Genomic DNA, 14021 nt, shown 5'->3' with positions numbered 1-14021 from the left:
CTTGTGTTGTATTTTAGGTGCTGTATTGTACGTGTAGTATTCTGTATAATATGGTATGGTATGCGTTGTATGGTATGTGTTGTATGGCACGGATTGGATTGGATTTTGGTTTGGATTGGGTTTTGGTTTGTACTTGTCGTGGTTTAAGCTGGCAGGCAGCCAAATACCGCGCAGCCGCTCGCTCACTCCCCCCCCGCAGTGGGACGGGAGAGAATCGGAAGGGCAAGAGTGAGAAAAACTCGTGGGTTGAGGTAAAGACAGTTTAATGGAACAGAAAAGGGAAAATAAGAATGATAATGATAGAATATACAAAATGAGTGATGCACAATGCAATTGCTCACCACCCGCGCTGACCGACAGCCAAGTAGCGATCGCTACTTCCTGGATCACGCCTACCGTTCCTATACTGAGCATGACGTCATGGAATGGTATGGAATACCTCGTTGGCCAGCTGGCCAGCTGTCCTGATGATGCTCCCTCCCATCCTCTGCGTGGTGGTAGGAGAGCTGTCCTGGGCAGGGTACTTAGCAACAACTGAACTCATCAGTGTTCTCAACATCCTTCTCATACTAAATCCAAAACACAGCACTAGGAAGAAATTTAACTCTATCCCAGCTGAAGCCAGGACAGTCTGTATTTTGTTTTGTACTGTGTTGTATACAGTGTATGTAGTGTATTGTATGGTATTTATTGTATGGCATGTATTGTATGGTATGTATTGTATTGCAGGTATGGTAGCTATGGTGGGGTATGGTATTAAATAGTATTGTATTGTATGGCATTGTACTGTACAGTATTGTAATGTATGGCATGGTATTGTATGGTATTGCATGGCATGCTGTTGTATTGTACGGCATGTATTGTATTGCAAGGTATTTACTGGATTGTATGTATGATATTGTATGGTACGGTATTTATTGTATTGTATGTTTTGTGTTGTATGTATTGTATTTTGGTTTGGTTTGTATTTGTGCTGGTTTGGCCTGGATAGAGTTAATTTTCTCCACAGTAGCCTGTACGGGGCTGTGTTTTGGAGTTGTGCTGGAAACGGTGTGGATAACACAGCGCTGTTTCGTCCCTGCTGAGCAGGGCTTACACACGGCCACGGCCTCTTCTGCTCCTCCCCCCGCCCCACCAGCGAGCAGGCTGGGGGTGCCCCAGGAGCTGGGAGGGGACACAGCCGGGACAGCTGACCCCAGCTGGCCACAGGGATGTTCCGCACCACATGACGTCACGCTCAGCATATAAGGCTGGGGGAAGAAGGAGGAGGGGGGGACGTTGGGAGTGATGGCGTTTGTCTTCCCAAGTCACCGTTGGGCGTGACGGAGCCCTGCTTTCCTGGGGATGGCTGAGCACCTGCCTGCCGGTGGGAAGTGGGGAATGAATTCCTTGATTTGCTTTGCTTGTGCGCGGTTTTTGCTTTCCCTGTTAAACTGTCTTTATCTCAGCCCAGGAGTTTTCTCACTTTTACCCTTCTGATTCTCTCCCCCATCCCACCGAGGGGGAGCGAGCGAGCAGATGTGTGGTGCTTAGTTGCCGGCTGGGGTTAAACCACGATGGTATTTTATTTTGGTTTGTATTGTATTTTATGTATTGTATAGATTGTCTTGTACTGCATTGTCTCTATTGTTCTGTATGTATTGTATTTATTCTGTTGTCTGTAGTGCATGGTGTGGTATGTTTTTTACGTATTTTATTGTACGTATTGTATATTTTGTATAGGATATATTTATTGTATGTATTGTATTGTATGGTATGTATTGCATGGTATGGTATCGTATGGTATGGTATTTATGATGAGGAGAAACAAAAAGAAATGGATGAGGAGAAGCTGGAGGAAAAAGTGAAGGAGGAGCAGGAGGAGAAGGAGGAACATGAGAAGGAAGACGAGGATAAGGAGGAAGAAAAGGAGCAGGACGAGGAGGAGGAGAAAGATGAGAAATGAGCAAGAGGAGGAAGAAGAGGAGGTGGAGGAGGAACAGGAGGAGAAGAAACAGGAAAAGGAACAGGAATAAGACGAGGAAGAGGAAGAGGAGGAGAAGAAAGAGAAGGAAAAAAGGAGGAGGGGGGACAGGAGGATGAGGAGGAAGAGAAAGAAGAAGAGGAGGAGGAGGAATGAGAGGAAGAAAATGAAGAAGAATAGGAGGAGGAGGAGAAGGAAGAACAGGAGGAAGAACAGGAGGGGGAGGAGAAGAAAGAAAAGAGGAATATGAGGTAGGAGAAGATGAAGAGGAGGAGGAAGAGGGGGAGGAAGAGGGTGAAGAACAGGAGGCAGAGGAGAAGGAAGGAGAAGGGGAAGGAAGAGGCGGAAGTAGAAGAAGAGGAGAAGGTGGAAAAAGAGCAGAAGGAAGAGGAAGATGAGGATAAAGAACAGGAGGGTAAAGAGAGTAACAGAGTAACAGGAAGAGAAGGAGGAGGAGGAAGAACAGGAAGAACAGGAGGAGGAAAAGGAGGAGGAAGAGAGAAAGTGGAGGAGGTGGAGGAAGAACGGGATAAGGACGAGGAGGAGAATAAAGAAAAGGATGAGGAGGAAGAAAAAAGGAGGAGAAAAAAGGAGGAGGAGGACGAGGAGAAACGAAGAGGCAAAACAGGAGGAGGAAGAAAAGGAGGCGGAAGCACAGGAGGCAGAGGGAGAACAAGGGGAGGAGGAGGAGAAGGAAGAGAAGGAGGACGAGGGGGAAAAGGAGGACGAAGAAGAGCAGGAGGAGGAGGAAGAGGGAGGAGGAGGAACGGGAACAGGAGGAGGAGGAAAAACAAAAGGAGGAGGAAAAACAAAAGTAGGAGGAACAAGAGGAGGAGGAGGAGGAGAAGGAAGAGAAGGAGGACGAGGGGGAAAAGGAGGATGAAGAAGAGCAGGAGGAGGAGGAACGGGAACAGGAGGAGGAGGGAGAAACGAGTAGGAGGAACGGGAGAAGGAGGAGGAGGAAGAATAAGACAAAGAAGAACGGAGAAGGAGGATGAGGAAGAACAGGAGGAGGACGACGATGATGAAGAACCAGAGGAGGAGGAGGAGAAGCAGGAAGAGGAGGAGAAGGAGGAGGAGAAGGAGGAGAAGGAGGAAACACCTCCAGATTCACTCTAGAGTGTCAGCACATCAAAATTTGTGGATGGAGCACCTGCTACATCTCTTTGTCCATGGGGATTCACTAAATCCAAGCCTACTGGTGAAGCCATTACTCACAGGAGTCGTTCCACGTCGTGGCCGTCACTCCTCTCGGGAACAGACGGGAAAGCTCTGGAGGACAAAGGCTGTCAGGACACGCTCCAGAAACGGAAGACCGGTGCAAGAAGATCTCCATCACCTAATCCCATAGAAATAATTCCAGCTCAGTGAAATGATTCTTGAACATGAAACACACAGAACAGCATCCGCCATCAAAACTCCTTCAGCGGCAGTTTGAACTGCTGCAGAGCTGCAGGCTGACGACCTTACCATCCTGTCACAGGACCCCAAAAGAAATAATAACTGGCAAACAGTAACTCTACCCATAGCCCATCTCCAGCTAGCCTTTCAAGGTAGAATACCTTAGCCCACAGCTCTGGAGCTATAAACCAGCCTATACTGACATGCTGTGTCTACCTACTCGATGATCTGTCCAGAAAGTCAAATCATAATTACCTTGGAAAGAGGACGGAACTGGGGGGTGGGGGTGGGGAGAAAGAAAGAAAGTGATGGGAAAAAGGGAACGTGTAGGCACAAAATTAAAAAAGAAAGGAGCCGAGTTATCCCGAAGGCCAGCTCAGCCCAACTCACTTTTGCTGGTGAAAAGCTGTGCGGCCTGGAGGGAAAAAAACCTCACTTTGGTGCTGGGATGCACGCAAATGTCTGAGTTCAGATCTGAAACAGCAGAAAAAGCTCGACAGGGCTGCTTTTCACTTTCCTCGTACCTGTGTGCATGCTGTGACTTCCTCGTCTGCCTGCAGTCCTCCCAGACTAACAGGGAAGGGGCCTCTGTCCAGTTCGTGTGCCATGAAGAGAAACAGTTTTGACTACGAAGGGGGTAGCAAACAACTGCATCTGCAGAAGCAAAGGGAGAGCTGCCCCTCAGCTTCGGAGATGCCCGAAGCTGCCCAGAGCCCCAGGAGCCCCTGGTAACCCGGCATTTGCTTGGCCCTGAAGCCCTGTGGGGCCTGCCAGCACTGGGGAGCCCCAGGACAGAAGCAAAGGACAGTGCTCAGCCCCCGTATGCATGCTCCTGAGTTCTTGGAGATGCAAACAGAAGCCTTTCTGTTACGGCCTAGGAACTAACTAACCCATGAGCTGTTCTTCAGAAAGGGCTACCGTCACTTGTCTGACATAAGCAATGCCCAAAGAGAGTTTCTGATGCACAGGGATGCAAACAAGGGATTGCTAAGACTCAGAGTAACTCACATCATGTAAGAACCCACAACAGGCAACTGAAAGTGAAAATGAGCCCAAAGAAAGTTGCAAAGTGGTGACACACTGGCACAGGTTGCCCAGAGAGGTGGTAGATGCCCCAGCCCTGGGGGCGTTCAAGGTCAGGTTGGACGGGGCTCTGAGCAACCTGATCTGGTTGAAGATGTCCCTGCCCACAGCAGGGGGGAAGGACTTGATGACCTTTAAAGGTCCCTTCCAACCCAAACTATTCTATGATTGTATGGTTCTATGAACGGGGTCTTTTCAGAATCAGTATCTACTTCTTTTTCATGTCCATATTTTCCTCACCACAGGGAGGAAACACAGACTCTGCAGCCCCTGCAGTCAAATACGGTTCTGCGGGACAGGGGGGAGAAGAAAGTAGACAGACCTGAACAGGGAATTTTCAAATTTGTGAAGAATCAGGTAGAAACAGGTGCAAAGTGTAGCATCAATTTACAGAAATTTAAACCTGATGGAGCCGAGTGGTAGAAGTGAGCATTAGGGAGAATGAGAGGGGAGCACTGCAATCAAAAGGGTAAGCAATGCAGACAGCTCTAAGTGCACATTTGCACCCGACTGCCTTAAACAAAACAGGCTTGGGATCCCCATTGCTCACTTTGCCCTGGAATAGTCCCATTCCTCCTCTGAAAGCTACTGTGCGCCTGGCGGAGGACAGACACAATCCACACAGACACCAATCACAGCTTTCCTTGGAAAGCGTACGTATTTTTTTAGAAAAAACTTGTTACTGCAAGAACCAGGAAGAAAAATATCCCTGACAGGTTGACTGGAACCTCCCAGCTGTGGTAAAACCATCCACCCTCCGCACCCTCATTTCCCAAGAGCCGGCAGCACAGTTTGGGTGGGGGGAAAGGCACGTACCAGACCCTGGGGCCGAGAGAGGAGAATAAGCATCTGCCAAGGGATCTGCATCCTACCAGGAGCGCTCCCCACTTGCTTCTCTGACAACAAAGCCCTGGTGCGTGCTCTACCAGGACAGAGAAACACCTCCCACGTCTGGAAATCCCCATTTATGAAAGGCTCTCAACAGAGATGGGGTCGTCCATGAGCACGAGACCCACAGGAAGGCCTGGGGACAGCAAAGGCACCTGGTCTGTCCCACCAGAGCATGCCTGCTCCAAAGGTTGGAGCCTCCCGTCGGAGAGGAGGCCACTCTACCTTCCCCTGGCCTGCGGACATGAAACACCAGCTGTCAGGGCTTGGGCTGGTGACTCTCGGGACAGCAGCGGGAGCCGCTCTGACCCTGGTTGTCGGGCTGTCCCTGGGGCTGAGCACTCGGGCCCAGGGCTGCTGAACTGGGCCAAGGCGGGGCCCATGGGTGGTGAGGTCTCCAGCTCCCTCCCCCCAGGCCTGTCCTCGCTGGGAGATACCTGCTCCAGCGCCTGCAGCTCTCCTACCCGTTGTCCTGGCATGGTGACTGGACTGGACTGGACTGGCCTGGCCTGGCCTGGCCTGGCCTGGCCTGGCCTGGCCCTGGCCCTGGCCCTGGCCCTGGCCCTGGCCCTGGCCCTGGTCCCCAGCCCCGGCTGCCCCCCGCCCGTCTCTCACCCATTTCTCCTCAGGCCCCTCGGCCTCTGCCCCCTCCGGCCCCGCCCCAGGCCAGCTGTGACTGACAGGCCTCCGCCGGCTCCGCTGATTGGCTCAGCCGTGGCCAATGGCGTGGCTGTTGCCGGGCAGCAGGGGCAGCCCGGGCCTCTCCTCACAGCGCTGCCCTGCGCGCACCCCCCCCGCAACTGCTCCCCAGCCAGCCGGGACACTGGGCCTGCGCAGAGACGGCCCTCAGGAAGGGCCATGGCTCCCGGAGCGGCTCCCCCAGCGGCTCCCCTAGCGCTGCCCCGCACCCTCCCACCCGGCCGGCACCGCAGCCACGGCAGGGCCTCAGCAGCCTCTTCTCGCCGCAGGCGCCTCTCCGCAGCTTCGGGAGCGCGGCCTGGCAGCCGTCCCGCGCGTCCCAGCGCCCCCGAGAGCCAGACCCGGCACCAGCAGCCCCCGTCCGTGGCTGGAACAGCGGCCCGCCTGCCACGGAGCCCTGGAGGACCGGCCCCCGCCAGCCCGGACAGCCGCCCGGCCCGCCCGCCCCCAGCCCGGCCCCCATGGCTGTCCCACTCCGCCAGCCGGCTGTCGCGGAACGGCCCCGCGCCCTCCAGCCCCCGGAGGAACTGAAACCGCCCCCCGCCCCCCGAGCCCAGTGCCCTGATCCTCCTGCAAGGCCTTGGGGCGGCCCCGCCAGGGGACAGCTTGGGGGTGCGATGAGAGACGCCCCAGGGACAGCTTCAGGGGTCGACCCTTTCTTGCTGAGTAACAGCACAGCACTAAATAGAGAGCAGCAGCACAATCGTCTGGGTCGTAACGGCAGCAAACCCAGGGATTCACCAACTCTGGGCTCAACTTTGTATCGGGGCACAGAGGGATGTGGATGCCTGCGGCGATAGCAGGCAGGAAGCTGGGCATGTGACCCGCTGGCCATAAAAATGAGGGCTTGGGCCATAAAAAGGCAATTCTGAACTCTCTAGAATCAAAGCTGTGGACCCTAAAAGTGGAGCTTTGAGCCCCAAAAGAGGGGTTTACACCACAAAAATGAGGGTTTTGGCCGTAAAAAGGCAGTTTTAAACTCTAAAATCAAAGCTGTGGACCCTAAAAAAGAAGCTTTGAGCCCCGAAAGAGGGGTTTACACCCTAAAAATGAGGGTTTGGGCCATAAAATGCAATTCTGAAGTCTAGAATCCAAGCTGTGGACCCTAAAAATGAAGCTTGGAGCCCCAAAAGAGGGGTTTGGACCCTAAAAATGAGGGTTTGGGCCTTAAAAAGGCAATTTTGAACTCTAGAATCAAAGCTGTGGACCCTAAAAATGAAGCTTTGAGCCCCAAAAGAGGGGTTTGGACCATCAAAATGAGGGTTTGGGCCTTAAAAAGGCAATTTTGAACTCTAGAATCAAAGCTGTGTACACTAAAAATGAAGCTTGGAGCCCCAAAAGCGGGGTTTGGACCATCAAAATGAGGGTTTGGGCCATAAAAAGGCAATTCTGAAGTCTAGAATCAAAGCTGTGGACCCTAAAAATGAAGCTTTGAGCCCCAAAAGAGCGGTTTGGACCCTAAAAATGAGGGTTTAGAAACTCAGTATATGGCTTGGACCCTAAAAACAACTGGCTGGATCCTAAAACCGAGCCTTTGGAGCCTGAAAATCGGACTTTAGAAACTAAAAATGCAGCTTTGGACTCTAAAAATGAGATTTTGTAAACTGAAATGGAGCCTTTGGACCATAAAATGAGGGTTTGGGCCATAAAAAGGCAATTCTGAAGTCTAGAATCCAAGCTGTGGACCTTAAAAATGAAGCTTTGAGCCCCAAAATAGGGTTTGGCCCATCAAAATGAGGGTTTGGGCCTTAAAAAGGCAATTTTGAAGTCTAGAATCAAAGGTGTGGAGCCTAAAAGTGGAGCTTTGAGCCCGAAAAGAGGGGTTTACACCACAAAAATGAGGGTTTTGGCTGTAAAAAGGCAGTTTTGAACTCTAAAATCAAAGCTGTGGACCCTAAAAATGAAGCTTTGAGCTGCAAAAGAGGGGTTTACACCCTAAAAATGAGGGTTTGGGCCATAAAAAGGCAATTCTGAACTCTAGACTCAAAGGTGTGGACCCTAAAAATGAAGCTTGGAGCCCCAAAAGAGGGGTTTGGACCCTAAAAATGAGGGTTTGGGCCATAAAAAGGCAATTCTGAAGTCTAGAATCAAAGCTGTGGACCCTAAAAATGAAGCTTGGAGCCCCAAAAGAGGGGTTGAACCATAAAAATGAGGATTTGGAAACTCAGTATATGGCTTGGACCCTAAAAAGAACTGGCTGGATCCTAAAACCGAGCCTTTGGAGCCTGAAAATCGGACTTCAGAAACTAAAAGTGCAGCTTTGGACTCTAAAAATGAGATTTTGTAAACTGAAATGGAGCCTTTGGACCTTAAAAATGAGGGTTTGGGCCATAAAAAGGCAATTCTGAACTCTAGACTCAAAGCTGTGGACCCTAAAAATGAAGCTTTGAGCCGCAAAAGAGGGGTTTACACCCTAAAAATGAGGGTTTGGGCCTTAAAAAGGCAATTCTGAACTCTAGACTCAAAGCTGTGGACCCTAAAAATGAAGCTTTGAGCCGCAAAAGAGGGGTTTACACCCTAAAAATGAGGGTTTGGGCCTTAAAAAGGCAATTCTGAACTCTAGACTCAAAGCTGTGGACCCTAAAAATGAAGCTTTGAGCCGCAAAAGAGGGGTTTACACCCTAAAAATGAGGGTTTGTCCTTAAAAATGCAATTTTGAACTCTAGAATCAAAGCTGTGGACCCTAAAAATGAAGCTTTGAGCCCCAAAAGAGGGGTTTGGACCCTAAAAATGAAGCTTTGAGCCGCAAAAGAGCGGTTTGGACCCTAAAAATGAGGGTTTAGAAACTCAGTATATGGCTTGGACCCTAAAAAGAACTGGCTGGATCCTAAAACCGAGCCTTTGGAGCCTGAAAATCAGACTTTAGAAACTAAAAGTGCAGGTTTGGACTCTAAAAATGAGATTTTGTAAACTGAAGCGGAGCCTTTGGACCTTAAAAATGGGGGTTTGGGCCATAAAAAGGCAATTCTGAACTCTAGACTCAAAGCTGTGGACCCTAAAAACGAAGCTTTGAGCCCCAAAAGAGGGGTTTGGACCCTAAAAATGAGGGTTTGGACCCTAAAAAGGCAATTCTGAACTCTAGACTGAAAGCTGTGGACCCTAAAAATGAAGCTTTGAGCCCCAAAAGAGGGGTTTGGACCCTGAAAATGAGGGTTTGGACCATAAAAAGGCAATTCTGAACTCTAGACTCAAAGCTGTGGACCCTAAAAATGAAGCTCTGAGCCCCAAAAGAGCGGTTTGGACCCTAAAAATGAGGGTTTAGAAACTCAGTATATGGCTTGGACCCTAAAAACAACTGGCTGGATCCTAAAACCGAGTCTTTGGAGCCTGAAAATCGGACTTTAGATACTAAAAATGCAGCTTTGGACTCTAAAAATGAGATTTTATAAACTGAAATGGAGCCTTTGGACCTTAAAAATGCGGGTTTGGGCCATAAAAAGGCAATTCTGAACTCTAGACTCAAAGCTGTGGACCCTAAAAATGAAGCTTTGAGCCCCAAAAGAGGGGTTTGGACCATCAAAATGAGGGTTTGGGCGTTAAAAAGGCAATTTTGAAGTCTAGAATCAAAGCTGTGGAGCCTAAAAGTGGAGCTTTGAGCCCCAAAAGAGGGGTTTACACCACAAAAATGAGGCTTTTGGCTGTAAAAAGGCAGTTTTGAACTCTAGAATCAAAGCTGTGGACCCTAAAAGTGAAGCTTTGAGCCGCAAAATGGGGTTTACACCCTAAAAATGAGGGTTTGGGCCATAAAAAGGCAGTTCTGAACTCCAGACTCAAAGCTGTGGACCCTAAAAATGAAGCTTGGGGCCCCAAAAGAGGGGTTTGGACTGTAAAAATGAGGGTTTAGAAAATCAGTATATGCTTGTACCCCAAAAACAACTGGCTGGATCCTAAAACCGAGCCTTTGGAGCCTGAAAATCGGACTTCAGAAACTAAAAATGCAGCTTTGTACTCTAAAAATGAGATTTTGTAAAGTGAAACGGAGCCTTTGGACCTTAAAAATGAGGGTTTGGGCCATAAAAAGGCAATTCTGAACTCTAGACTCAAAGCTGTGGACCCTAAAAATGAAGCTTTGAGCCCCAAAAGAGTGGTTTGGACCATCAAAATGAGGGTTTGGGGCATAAAAAGGCAATTTTGATGTCTAGAATCAAAGCTGTGGATCCTAAAAACGAAGCTTTGAGACCCAGAAGAGGGGTTTACACCCTAAAAATGAGGGTTTGGGCCATAAAATGCAGTTCTGAACTCTAGAATCCAAGCTGTGGACCCAAAAAATGAAGCTTGGACCCCAAAAGAGGGGTATACACCACAAAAATGAGGGTTTTGGCTGTAAAAAGGCAGATTTGAACTCTAAAATCAAAGCTGTGGACCCTAAAAATGAAGCTTTGAGCCGCAAAAGAGGGGTTTACACCCTAAAAATGAGGGTTTGGGCCATAAAATGCAATTCTAAAGTCTAGAATCCAAGCTGTGGAGCCTAAAAATGAAGCTTGGAGCCCCAAAAGAGCGATTTGGACCCTAAAAATGAGGGTTTAGAAACTCAGTATATGGCTTGGACCCTAAAAACAACTGGCTGGATCCTAAAACCGAGCCTTTGGAGCCTGAAAATCGGACTTTAGAAACTAAAAGTGCAGCTTTGGACTCTAAAAATGAGATTTTGTAAACTGAAATGGAGCCTTTGGACCTTAAAAATGAGGGTTTGGGCCATAAAAAGGCAATTCTGAACGCTAGACTCAAAGCTGTGGACCCTAAAAATGAAGCTTTGAGACCCAAAATAGGGTTTGGACCATCAAAATGAGGGTTTGGGCGTTAAAAAGGCAATTTTGAAGTCTAGAATCAAAGCTGTGGAGCCTAAAAGTGGAGCTTTGAGCCCCAAAAGAGGGGTTTACACCACAAAAATGAGGGTTTTGGCTGTAAAAAGGCAGTTTTGAACTCTAAAATCAAAGATGTGGACCCTAAAAATGAAGCTTTGAAACGCAAAAGAGGGGTTTACACCCTAAAAATGAGGGTTTGGGCCTTAAAAATGCAGTTCAGAACTCTAGACTCAAAGCTGTGGACCCTAAAAATGAAGCTTGGAGCCCCAGAAGATGGGTTTGGACCCTAAAAATGAGGTTTTGGGCCATAAAAAGGCAATTTTGAAGTCTAGAATCCAAGCTGTGGACCTTAAAAACGAAGCTTGGAGCCCCGAAAGAGGGGTATACACCACAAAAATGAGGGTTTTGGCTGTAAAAAGGCAGTTTTGAACTCTAAAATCAAAGCTGTGGACCCTAAAAATGAAGCTTTGAGCCGCAAAAGACGTGTTTACACCCTAAAAATGAGGGTTTGTCCTTAAAAAGGCAATTTTGAACTCTAGAATCAAAGCTGTGGACCCTAAAAATGAAGCTTTGAGCCCCAAAAGAGGGGTTTGGACCCTAAAAATGAGGGTTTGGACCATAAAAAGGCAATTCTGAACTCTAGACTCAAAGCTGTGGACCCTAAAAATGAAGCTCTGAGCCCCAAAAGAGCGGTTTGGACCTTAAAAATGAGGGTTGGGCCATAAAAAGGCAAATCTGAACTCTAGACTCAAAGCTGTGGACCCTAAAAATGAAGCTTGGAGCCGCAAAAGAGGGGTTTACACCCTAAAAATGAGGGTTTGTCCTTAAAAAGGCAATTTTGAACTCTAGAATCCAAGCTGTGGACCCTAAAAATGAAGCTTTGAGCCCCAAAAGAGGGGTTTACACCATAAAAATGAGGGTTTAGAAACTCAGTATATGGCTTGGACCCTAAAAAGAACTGGCTGGATCCTAAAACCGAGCCTTTGGAGCATGAAAATCGGACTTCAGAAACTAAAAGTGCAGCTTTGGACTCTAAAAATGAGATTTTGTAAACTGAAATGGAGCCTTTGGACCTTAAAAATGAGGGTTTAGGCCATAAAAAGGCAATTCTGAACGCTAGACTCAAAGCTGTGGACCCTAAAAATGAAGCTTTGAGCCCCAAAAGAGGGTTTGGACCATCAAAATGAGGGTTTGGGCGTTAAAAAGGCAATTTTGAAGTCTAGAATCAAAGCTGTGGAGCCTAAAAGTGGAGCTTTGAGCCCCAAAAGAGGGGTTTGGACCCTAAGAATGAGGGTTTGGGCCATAAAAAGGCAATTCTGAACTCTAGAATGAAAGCTGTGGACCCTAAAAATGAAGCTTGGAGCCCCAAAAGAGCGATTTGGACCCTAAAAATGAGGGTTTAGATACTCAGTATATGGCTTGGACCATCAAAATGAGGGTTTGGGCCTTAAAAAGGCAATTTTGAAGTCTAGAATGAAAGCTGTGGAGCCTAAAAGTGGAGCTTTAAGCCCCAAAAGAGGGGTTTACACCACAAAAATGAGGGTTTTGGCTGTAAAAAGGCAGTTTTGAACTCTAAAATCAAAGCTGTGGACCCTAAAAATGAAGCTTTGAACCGCAAAAGAGGGGTTTACACCCTAAAAATGAGGGTTTGTCCTTAAAAAGCCAATTTTGAACTCTAGAATCAAAGCTGTGGAGCCTAAAAATGAAGCTTTGAGCCCCAAAAGAGGGGTTTGGACCCTCAAAATGAGGGTTTGGACCATAAAAAGGCAATTCTGAACTCTAGACTCAAAGCTGTGGACCCTAAAAATGAAGCTTTGAGCCCCAAAAGAGCGGTTTGGACCCTAAAAATGAGGGTTTGGGCCATAAAAAGGCAATTTTGAAGTGTAGACTCCAAGCTGTGGAGCCTAAAAATGAAGCTTGGAGCCCCAAAAGAGGGGTTTGAACCCTAAAAATGCGGGTTTGGAAACTCAGTGTACGGCTTGGACCCTAAAAACAACTGGCTGGATCCTAAAACCGAGCCTTTGGAGCTTGAAAATCAGACTTTAGAAACTAAAAATGCAGCTTTGGACTCTAAAACTGAGATTTTTAAAACTGAAATGGAGCCTTTGGACCTTAAAAATGAGGGTTTGGGCCATAAAAAGGCAATTCTGAACTCTAGACTCAAAGCTGTGGAGCCTAAAAATGAAGCTTTGAGCCCCAAAAGAGGGGTTTGGACACTTGAAATAAGGGCTTGGGCCATAAAAAGGCAATTCTGAAATCCAGACTCAAAGCTGTGGACCCTAAAAATGAAGCTTGGAGCCCCAAAAGAGGGGTTTGGACCCTAAAAATGAGTGTTTGGGCCATAAAGAGGCAATTTTGAAGTCTAGAATCAAAGCTGTGGACCCTAAAAGTGGAGCTTTGAGCCCCAAAAGAGGGGTTTGGACCCTAAAAATGAGGGTTTGGGCCATAAAGAGGCAATTCTGAACTCTAGAATCCAAGCTGTGGACCCGAAAACTGAAGATTGGAGCCCCAAAAGAGGGGTTTGGACCATCAAAATGAGGGTTTGGGCCATAAAGAGGCAATTCTGAACTCTAGAATCCAAGCTGTGGACCCGAAAAATGAAGATTGGAGCCCCAAAAGAGGGATTTGGACCATCAAAATGAGGGTTTGGGCCATAAAAAGGCAATTCTGAACTCTAGAATCAAAGCTGTGGACCCTAAAAATGAAGCTTTGAGCCCCAAAAGAGGGGTTTGGACCATAAAAATGAGGGTTTGGAAACTCAGTATATGGCTGGGACCCTAAAAAGAACTGGCTGGATTCTAAAACCGAGCCTTTGGACCCTGAAAATCAGACTTTAGAAACTAAAAATGCAGCTTTGGACTCTAAAAATGAGACTTTGTAAACTGAAATGGAGCCTTTGGACCATGGAAATGAGGCTTTGGAGCCTAAGATGAGGTTTTCTGCCATAAAATTGAGGGTTTAGACCCTAAAAATCGAAGCATGTGTCCTAAAAAAAGGCTATTGTTAATAAAAGACAGGTTTGGACCCTATAAATAAGGCTTTGGACGCTAAAAATGAGGCTTTGACCTTCAAAATCAGACTTTGGTCCTTAAGAATGAGGCTCTGGGCCCTTGAAATGAGTGTTTGGCCCTTAAAAGGGGGGGGTTGGAACTTATGAGGGTTCGTACCCTAAAAATGAGGCT

This window comes from Calonectris borealis, unplaced genomic scaffold, assembly GCF_964195595.1.
Source record: "Calonectris borealis unplaced genomic scaffold, bCalBor7.hap1.2 HAP1_SCAFFOLD_33, whole genome shotgun sequence".
In the NCBI taxonomy this organism is placed as follows: domain Eukaryota; kingdom Metazoa; phylum Chordata; class Aves; order Procellariiformes; family Procellariidae; genus Calonectris; species Calonectris borealis.
This window is presented reverse-complemented; position numbering follows the sequence as displayed.